Below are 11,185 nucleotides of genomic sequence, written 5' to 3'. Positions count from 1 at the left end.
AGTATCTTGAAGTGTACTGCAGCAGTTTTTTACCCTTTTCTCTCTGATGGACTCATTGAAAGTGGACAAAAGTTTTTAATCTGAGACTTGAAACCAACACATCACTTCTCAAGCCTTGGAACCCTGAGACTGGAAGAGTGAAGGTAGGATGATTTGTCAAACTTTTAACCCTGAGTACAGTAATATGAACAGTTGTCTAATCTTGACAGCTTCTTCATGGAGTTTTGTAAAAGAATGAGGATCACAAATCTCATCCAAGTGATCATTTTAGGGCTTTGTGATGCTCTTTTTAAATTTATTCTATCTTAACCTCCTAGGACCTGCCGTCCACATGTGTGGACATCACATTTTGTGTTATTTAGACCAAAATACTCAATTTTGCTCTACATGGGCCTGATATCCACTTACGAGGACATTATACTGCTACTGTTCTATCACATTTTTAAATGAATATCCTCATTTGTGGCTCTCATTTTTCTTAAAAACAAAAATAAGGTAAAAAAAAAAATCTGGAAATTTTTTGTTTTTACATTCATCGGGCCCCAATATGCCCAAATATCAAAGAGAAATTAAAAATGCATGTCGTGGAAGAGTTCGGGTCTTAGGAGGTTAATAGAATAAATGAAATTTCCACTGAGAACAGTACTGTGGAAGGATTTATTCTTTTGTTATTGATGATTGATTTTATTTTCCCCTTGAAGATGTATTATCCCACCCTTGTGCTGTACCTGGGTTTCTGGGCTTTGACAAAATGGTGAGTAAAATGCTTTACTTTTACTTTTATAATGATTAGCACCAACCTGTCCCACTTGTGTTGAACATAAACATATAATACTTCACTTTCTCCCTCATGTCACTTTTACATGTTTATAAAAACAAGCCACAGTTTATCCAGGATGTGAATGAGCATTATTCAAAGCTCATATTTGCTGTGTTTCTGTTTCAGCCGCTGCAAGTGATTGGTGTTATGAAGGCTGTGGTAAGTATCCAATAAACATTTGAATGAACGATTATCATCAACTTAATTGGTTGACTTGTGGTATTAAGTCCACATTTCAATTTTACAGCTCATACTCCGAGTCAGTGGGTAGAACTCCCTAATAAGTTTTGTGGAGGATCAAAGCAGTCACCTGTTGATATCGTGACCAAAAATGTAACAACTGACCCTAACCTGGGAAACTTCAACCTCATCGGTTTCAACTCTCAGGATGTCTTCACATCCATTATGAACGATGGACATACAGGTACCCAAAGTACTCAAGTATTTAAGTTGATTTGCTTTTTGAGATACTTTACTGCTAATAATGAAAATGAAAATGCATTTTATAAATTTGGCGGAGAAAAAGTATTTTTGAGCACCGAGTAATAGCAAATGTCATTTATGTAGTATATTATAGAACTCAAGAAAGGCTTCAAAGCCATCCCTGTCATAATTAAATATGTTTATGTTCTTTATAATCTAACTAAAACTGCATAAACATACAAAGTTTTCCAAGTTACAACAATCTATACCATTTGTAGTGGAGTGCACATTGAAAGGAAATTAAGTTAAAGTGAGTGGAGGTGGACTCAGTGGAACATATACCGCACTTCAGTTTCACTTTCACTGGGGTGATGTAAAAAATCCAGGCTCAGGGCACACAATTGACAAGCACAGATATCCAATGGAGGCACAATGTTTCTTCATTACTTGGCATCTAAACTCCTTTTCTATATTTTGCTTTGCCTTATAAATTGTTGGACTCTCTTCCAGATGTACATAGTCACTCAGAAGGATGGTCTCACTGCCCCTCCAGAGCATCCAGATGGATATGCTGTACTTGGGTTTTTTATAAATGTCTGTATGCCCCAGACTTCACGCTGCTATTTTTAAATAGGCGACACTTACAAAACTGGTTTACATAGACGGCTTTTAAATATTAACATAATTAGCATTCATGCATAATGTAGAGTTGAAGTCCACATTCTGAAAGTAATATTTCAGGAGTGATTTTGTGTTCTCCCTAAAGGCAACAGATGCTGTGGACATGTCAGAGCCATGGGTGAACTTTACATCATACCTGTCAAACCTCACCGACAAGGGTTGGTCTTTTGTTTCACTACAGTTCTAAATGAATATTGAAAACTGTAGTTTACAGGAATGGCCTGCCATTGTTGTTGTAGTATAATAATAGTTAAAGGAAATTTGTGTTTGACTTCTTTGTCTGTATGTGGAATTATTTTTGAAGTCAAATGATAAAAGTTTGTAAAGTTTGTAAAGTTTGACAAACCATGCCTCTTGACTTTTGTGAACATGCACTGAAGTGAATATAAAATGCAAATCACTTTATGATTACATTTATTTATCCTTTTAAATTCAAGCCTCTTTCATTCTAATCTTTCCACAGGGAGCAAGGTTCTACCGATACATGGGTTCCCTGACCATGCCTACTTGCAACAAAGCAGTCGTGTGGACAATCTTTCATGAGCCAATCCACGTCAACAGTGAACTGGTGAGTTCTCTTTAGCATAAGAGGAGCAAAGATCATGTTTAGTGAATGTAAGGGGATCTGCAAATATGAATGTTCTCTCCACCTTTTAACACAAACACAACTAACTAAACAGTCCAAGCTGTATGATAAAATGCTGAAGAAAAAGCTTCTTATATTAATTTATGTATTAGATATCAGTTAATTTATCACTTAATTATAGTGAATAGCTTGACCTGTAAATGACTCGTGGCAAATGGAATTCTTCTGTTATCCAGTCTGTGTTGGAATCACAAACATTTGCAGAAGCAAACTCTGAAACATGCAGCCAAGCACTCGTGACATACCGATGGAACACACTGGTACATGCTGGTGTCTGCTTTGATTATTGTGTTTGATAATCATGCCTTTTTATTTATGTTATTTGCGTTGACTGTATCAACAAGATAAATGTTGGGCAAACTGCATGTGACTGTGTGGGATAAACAGATAATCCTGAGTCATGCAAATGTAACAGAATGACACGTGAAGTCTTTCTTTTCACCTTATCTACCTGATGGCCATCAGCTGTCTGCAGTTAGTGAGGCGTAGGCCCTATACTTGTCTGGTGACTCAGCAGATGCATGACTCATTGAATTTAACTTAAGGCATCAATGAGTATATAAATCTCTTACAACACTTTTGTGTGCATACGCTGTAAGATTATAAAGCACCTCATCAGCCTGGATTTAACAGGCGTGATAGGAGGATGACATCTGAGAGTTCCACCACAATTATTAGAGTTTTGCATTTAATATTGATTTTTTCCCCTATTTTCTTTTCTTTCTTTTTTTTGATTTGCTTTCTTTCAGTAAGACTTCAGAACAGATTTTCTAAACATTATATTGAGGATAATTGTCAGGGGCAAGATTTAAGATGTCCAGAACCTGGATTACAATATGAATAAGGCAGCTGGTTCACAGTCTCAGTGACTAAATGCACCAACGCCTCAGTAGGTGGGGCATTTCCTTTTTTTAAAAAAAATATTAGACAATTTTGTGCATTATTATTATTTATTTAATTTTGTTCTCTGAAACCTCACAAGAGCTGAAGGTTTTTAAAGGATGCCTCTGGTTGCAACTCATCTTGAGATGAAAAAAGTGTCTTTGTTAAATTTAGGTGTGTTGATAAAACAAGCAGTAAAGACATTCATCTTCTGATGTTTACTACGTTTTAGACTTCGGGATTACAATACCAAACCATAATTAACCAATGTTCAAATTGAAAATTCATTGACTGAGCTATGGAGATGCAGTCTGATGGTGCTGTATGTTTGACTCAGTTCACAACCAAATCCCCACAGTAGCAGTAGAAGAAAGCAGAGGGGTCAAAACAGCAAAAGCCAAAAATCACTGTGGATGCCTGTGATCTTCAGGCCCTCAGGCTTTGTGCATTTAAAACAGTCATGATTCTGTTAAGAAAATCACTGTTTGTGAACACGGTTCTCCATGCCATACACAAATCTAGGTTAAAACTCTGTCAGAAATGCTGCTGTCTTCTCTGGACCAAAGTTAACTTCAAATGGACTGAAGCCAAGTGGGGCACTGTTCTGTGGTCAGATAAATCAAAATCTGAAATGGGACAACTTAGACAACATGGATGCTGCAGCTTCTAGACTAAAGAAAAGAGGGACCAGCTGGAATGATATTTGCACCCAGTTCAAAAGCCTGCATGTCTGGTTGTACACAGTTACATTAGCACTTATGAAATTGATGGCTTGCAGATGCGGAAGGGCAACACTGATACTAAAATCTTGATATTCTTCCATCTGGATGGCATCTTTTCCAAGGAAGCTCTGGCATATTTCCAATTACTATATAGAGCCATATACTAAATCTATTACAGCAGCTTGACTTCATAATATAGAGGAGTCTGGGTGCTGTAGTCTGGCTTGAGTCTAGATCTTTTACACATTTGGAGTATCATGAAAAGAATGGCCAAAGTTTACCCCTTACAAAAGTGCAGCAGTTGGTTTCCTTAGTTCCCAGATGTTTCTGGACTGTTGTTATAAGAGGGGAGGATGCCACATAGTCTTGTGTCATTTTTTGAAGATGTGTTGCTGCCATCAAATTCAAAATGACCTTTTTTTCTTAGAATGGTATATTTTCCATGTAAAACGTTTGATATGTTGTCTGTTTTCAGTTATGATTAAAAAAGATATGTTTCCTTGTTCTTACACCAAAGTACAGGCTCTCTGAATGTGCACTACTCAGTCACACTCTAGAAGTAAAGAAGTGTTTGTCTGTGCTGCCAGGGCACCAAGAGATATTAACAATTTCAAAATGCATTTTTGATTGTAACATTACAGTGGATGAAACCTTGGTAATCTGTTCTCAGATTAAGAAGTTTCCCATGGAAACAAAGCTGGTTAATATCTACCGACCTACACAACCTCTTCATAAACGTCACGTGTATGCCTCCCCTGGAACTCCTCTGCCTCCCTGTAAGCTGCAAAACACATAAATGATTCATACATTTTTATGACTCCGATTGGCACATTTGGCACATTAAATATATGACCATTTTCCATTTTCAACACATTTAGCTGTAGAGTTTTATACAGATTATACTCCATTTTGAGTTTGACTTGTCCTAAAAATGTTTTCTGCAAATAGCTGTCACTCCACCTTCTTGGTACCTTCTGCCCGGCTCCCACTGTGGCAGTACATATCAGTCACCCATCAACATTAACACAAACAATGTTGTGCCAGACAGCAATCTTGATGCCTTCATATTTAAACATTTTGATGACAAGCATGCTATCAAGTAGATCACCAACACAGGCCATTCAGGTTTGAAGGGTTTTTTTTTATGCACAGTTGTTTTCGATATGATTGATGTAAACATTCTTATTTACATCATTACAAGATGTTACATTACAATGACAATCTGTTTCACAGAAATCAAAGAGTATGTTTGGAATATTCTCTTCTTTTGTTCTCAAACAACTTCCAGTGAAGTGTGTACTGGTGAAAAATTTGATGCAGGTGTCAGGAGGAGGTTTGGGGCATGACTATACCATCCTACAGTTCCACCTTCACTGGGGTGACACATCAGATACATCTGAAGGCTCAGAGCATACTGTGAACTCAATAAGATACCCGATGGAGGTAGTGACAAAGATTAAGCTTTTTTTTTTAACCAAACACATAGCCTGTTTATATTTCATTCCATTGATTCTTTTTCTTGTCCAGATGCACATTGAAAGCAAGAGAAAGGATTTAACCCTGGATCAGGCACTACAGGCACCTGATGGCTTGGCAGTGCTGGGATTTTGTATTGAGGTAAAACTTGGACAAGTGAAACTGTTAACAATAGTATATGTGCTGTATTGGTATCAAACACTTTTGACTGCTTGTAATAAATGTACCAAACATGTACATGTCAGAAAAAGCTAAATCTCTACTATACTTAAATTTCTGATGGGATCTGCAATGTGAACAGGGCAGAAATAATTCCAAATGACACTTTCCACTGACTGACAGGTGACATCACGTACCACACTATATCAGTATTTCATCTAAAGACAAACAGTTTCCATTTTTACCTGCTCTACGCACAAAGTTATGTTATCACTGTCCCAGGCACTCAGTGTTGTTGATTGATAGTGCAGTTCATGCTGGTGGCTGATGACAGTTTTTATTTCAAGGACAGAAATCCATTTCTGATAGTTAAAGTAGAAAATTTCTATTTTCTGCTCATTTGACCTAAAAGATCATTAGAATTCCACAGAAATCTGAGAAAAGTGAACAAAAAAAACCTGAAGTGATTGATAGGTCTATGAAGAAAGCATAAGCTGTCCGTAAACACTTTGTCTTAATGTCCATTTTACAGTCCACCCATACTACCAAGACAACCTCTCATGGGAGCACTGTATCAGGAACAGCAACGGTATGTTTTTTAATGTTTTAAATTTTTAAGTTTGTTAAACTACAACCCATATGTTTGAGTTTCTTTCTAATTATCCAATATAACTGTCTCGATAGACACATCCCACATCAGTGCTAACATCTAAGACGAACGCCTGGAAAAAACTGACCAGCTATCTCTCAAAGATCCACAAAGTTGGTGAGCACACATGTACTTTGTTGAATGTAAAAGCAAAATTCTAAATGAGGACCTAAGCAGATCACTGCAACTGCATTTTCGCTCCCTTGCAGGTACAACAGTGACGGTCACAGACGATATCTCGATTGATGACTTGCTTGGCGATGTGAACCGCCATGAATACTACCACTGCAGTGGCTCCCTAACCACACCTTTATGCAGTGAAGCAGTTGTCTGGACAATCTTTAAAGAGTCAATCAATGTGGACTTAAACCTGGTAAGTTATACGTAATGTCAGATATTTTAAAAAGGTAATTTAGCCTTGAGTCCTTTGTATAGTATGCCAGATGAAGAAAAATGGGAATAATAATACAAATGTTTGACATTTCTATGTACAGTGGTTAAAATTACTATATTCCCTTTGTACTGAATTGCGTTTACACAATGAGAAGGCTGATTGTTATTAAGAGGCACCTAGACAGGGAACAAATGCTTTTTGGGGGTGGTTGTAGCTCAGGAGGTAGAGTAGGTCATCCATTAATCAGAAGGTTGGTGGTTTGATCCTTGGCTTCTTCAGTCTGCATGCCAAATATCCTTGGGCAAGATACTAACACCAAGTTGCTCTCCAATGCACCTATCCGAATATGAACGTGTGTGAACAGCAGAAAGCACTTAATTAGAAAAAGCATAGAAAAAAGTGTTTGTGTGAGTGAGTATGAATGAGGCAAGTTGTATAAAGCACTTTGAGTTCTCAAAAAGCACTATAGAGGAACAAGCCTTTTTTTTTACTTTTTACAAAATTACACATTTTGTCACTCTTAAGCAATTTTTAAACATTGGAACCAACAGCTGTAACTTGAAATAAACAGTAATACTGATGGTAGAGAGTCGGTAATGTGTATTCCATGTGACATTCCGCTCAGCCACTTAAGCTGAGAGTTTATGGATTTAGACGTTAGCATGATGCATTATCTCATTAATTTCCATCTAAAGGCAATATACTCTGTTCTGATTGAGGGATTGAAGGTACAGGTCTGCTATCACTTTGCTAACACATTAAATTGATTAAACCAATGATGAAGAAGAAATGTATCATATAAAATATTAAAATATCTATCCCCTGGGCAGTGACTAAACAGTGATTTTTTTTTTTACTAGTTCCTCATTATCTATAGAGATACTACAACACACTATAGATTTAAAACAATGTAGGTTTATTCAGTGCAAATATTATTAATTATATAATAATAGGAATCTTTAATGAATGAATATTAACAACTTTAAACTTTTATTGTGTTTAACTTTATTAGGACAAATAATTATGACTGACCCTGTAGGAACATACTCAAACCATATTAACTATGACATTACATTTAAAGTTCACTGTTCAGTCCTTTGGGCAGCTGGTCGTGTGAAAATCCAAAATGTCTCCCTTCTCTTTAGTGGCAGGTCATGATCTGTAGCCAAGTTTAAAGCATGTTTAATCCCAGAAAAGCAGAGAGAAGCTATGGTATGTTTTATATCATTAAAGTTGGCAACTTTATATCACAAAAGAAACATTCCTAAAAACAGAATGTATCAGAAACACATGATCCTTGGCCTTCAGTTGGAATAACTGTCACACATACCAACATGCATATATCATGTAGGAAACTATTCTTAATTAATAAATGCTAACTACATTTCACTGTAAATATTGATTTTTTTTTATGCTTTTCTTGACTTGATAACTGTATTGAACAGTTTTTAGGAAACTTGATTGACTTGAAATCAGTGCCCAAGATCAAGTATGATTGTGATAGTTGACCTTAACAACACACACTGAAAAGCAAAGTGCATTTACTATCATAAAAGTAAGAAAATACCATACTTTTTTCATAGCAATAATGTGAAACAAGGAGATGCAATGATGTTTATTAATGCTAGAGTAACAATAAAACTGCACCACGGCACAATAAGCTATGACAGACTACGCTCAAATAGAATCAATATAATGTTGGTTCAGGTAAAGTGATTCATCTGCTCAGTTTCCTCTGGTTTGAATGAAGCTTTCAGTTATCTGTGAAATGAGCTGCTCTCAGTATATCACTAATCAGTGCTGGGCAGGAAGAGGAAAAACATGTGACTGTCTTCAACAGTTCAACACAATCTTTGGCAATCTGTATGTGCATCAGGTGAGTTCACCTTTTCATCAACCCTTATGAGGCTTCCATGACAGGCGCCAACAGTTAGCAGATTACATAACAGGTTACACTTCTGCACCAATAAACCAGGGGCATGTATTCCAGTGCAGGAACATAGACATCAAATAATGATGTGAACATTAAATATGTTTTTTTTCCCTTTAAATCCACCAGATGAAGATGTTCCCTAATCAAACAGGATATTTCAATGTGTATCGACCCACACAGCCCCGTCATACCAGAACAATCCTAACTACAGCTGGCAGCGTTCGTGGGAGCAGTGGATCTGTAGCCAGTGCTTCTCGACATCTGTTATGGTTTCTGCTGCTGGCACGCAGCATCTGTGTCTATTTTATATAATTTGGATCAGCCAAGAACTGCTGTGAAGAATATATACTGTGCTGCACTTATTAGGTTCTTTATATGTTAGCTTGGAAAGTGGTTTTTCATTGGTGACATTTGAATATGTAATTGTCATTACTTTCAATGTATTATTATTGGTTGATTTTATCGTGAGCAGAAATGCAGCTTATAAAACTTTGAGGGGATTAATGTCATACTTACATGATATTAAACCTTGAAACTGAGATTACCAAACAAAAATATTTCTGCACTTGCTATAAAATAGCTGTTTCTTTTACTTCATCAAAAAATATCTTGTGAGAAAAAAACAATCACTAATTAAAAACATAATTATTTCTTTAGTAAAGGTGATGTGTTTGCTATACAAAAAGCAAAGTATAACAGTATATTTTTAAATCAAACACTGTGCTTTAGTAGTGGAAAATGTATTCTTCTAGCCAGTTTAAATAAAAAAACAAACAAACACTTGTTTAAAATTGAAATGTGTGATTCTTGTATGACGCTACAGGTCTGAATCTTCATGTCTGCTAGGGTTCATTTCACTTACATGCTTGATATAATATATATAAAGCGAGGAGGGAATTTAAAGCTCCTTCAAACTCGGGTCCTCTATCAGAGGCCTGGGAGCTTGAGTTTCCTGTGCAGTATCTTTGCTGTTCCTAGGTCTGCTGGAGCCACTTGCTTAGCTTGGGAGTCACTGTCCGGAGTGCTCCAATTACCACTGGGACCACTGTTACCTTCACCCTCCACATCTACTCGAGCTGTTCTCTGAGACCTTGGTACTTCTCCAGCTTCCCGTGTTCCTTCATCCTGATGTTGTCATTCAGTATCATTACATGACCATCTTCCTCTGCTTGTCCACATCGACTACTTCCGGTTGGTTAGCCATCACTATTTTGTCCGTTTGTATCTGGAAGTTCCGCAGGATCTTAGCTCAGTCATTCTCGACCACCTTAGGGGGCATCTCCCATTTTGACCTCAGGACTTCGAAGCATATTCGGCACAGATGTTTCTGTATACTATACCAACCATTTGGTTATGGCATTTCATGTATACCCTTCTTGCTAGCATCTTGCACCTTGCTGTTTTGTGCTGGATTGTCTCAGGGGCATCTTTACACAACCTGCACCTGTGGTTGACATCAGCCTCTATGGATCTTGTGCTTAGATCTTGTTCCTCTGCTGCCATGATTAGCAATAAATACAACTGAATTGGACTGAATTGAATTGGTGCCATGTTAATGTGAATCTGATCCATTTATTTATTTTTTAATTGTTACAATACATGGCTCTGTCGTTCTGGATACAATTAATGCGCAGTGTCTCAGATGTAAGTTAAACAGTTAAGCTACGATATTAAGGTACATAAAGGTTAGGCACAGTACTTCCTGGAACATGCTAAACGTAATGCAGATCTGACTGTCCTTAAGTTACTTTTTCAAGATTGATGTAAGATGCTCTCATAGATGTACCTGTTAACAATGGTGATGACTAATGCCCATTCTTTTAATAGGAAGCATCGAGTTGCATGACTAAAATTGAAGTTCCTGTTACTTTTAATAACAGCAAGATTAGTATGTCAGCCAAACAAAAGTAACGTGGGAGTGCCGTGTTTTGTCACTTTGACTTTTATGTCAGCAAAAACTACAGTTGATCAGGAACCTGTCTAGGTGGCCCATGTTACTTAGACATAGATAACCTGCCTAATCTCTACTCAATTGCATTGCTTTTAAAATTGAGCATGACCTTTAGCGTATAGTGGCGTAACCTAAAATGCATTTTGCACTGATATCATAATGGCACAAAGTTAAAAGAAATGTGTCATCTTTGAGTACCAATACCAGTTGGAATATCACAGTATGTCATCCTATGGCTGCCCTTTATCCTTTAAGTTTAGGTCCTCTACACAGTGGTTGATTCTTTCTATATGAAATGACTGGTATGTACTAGGAACTGATCTGATATCTCTGTGCTGGTGTTGTTTTTACGTCATCATAACTGCTGATCCAGGAACAACGTCGCAACTGACAAATGATGTGGTCTGAGCGTTCAATTAGCATTAGCCAAGAAGTTAGCTAATGCTTTT

At 37.0% G+C, this 11,185-nt stretch overlaps 1 pseudogene; it reads left to right on the top strand.

Moving 5' to 3' along the window:
* The first annotated feature begins 1,232 nt into the window (after positions 1 to 1,232).
* LOC134632965 (carbonic anhydrase 4-like) lies at positions 1,233 to 9,940 on the top strand (annotated as a pseudogene).
* Positions 9,941 to 11,185: the final 1,245 nt, after the last annotated feature.

This window comes from Pelmatolapia mariae, linkage group LG8, assembly GCF_036321145.2.
Source record: "Pelmatolapia mariae isolate MD_Pm_ZW linkage group LG8, Pm_UMD_F_2, whole genome shotgun sequence".
In the NCBI taxonomy this organism is placed as follows: domain Eukaryota; kingdom Metazoa; phylum Chordata; class Actinopteri; order Cichliformes; family Cichlidae; genus Pelmatolapia; species Pelmatolapia mariae.
Note: the sequence above shows the minus strand (reverse complement) of the source record. Positions and strands in the feature narration are given on the sequence as shown.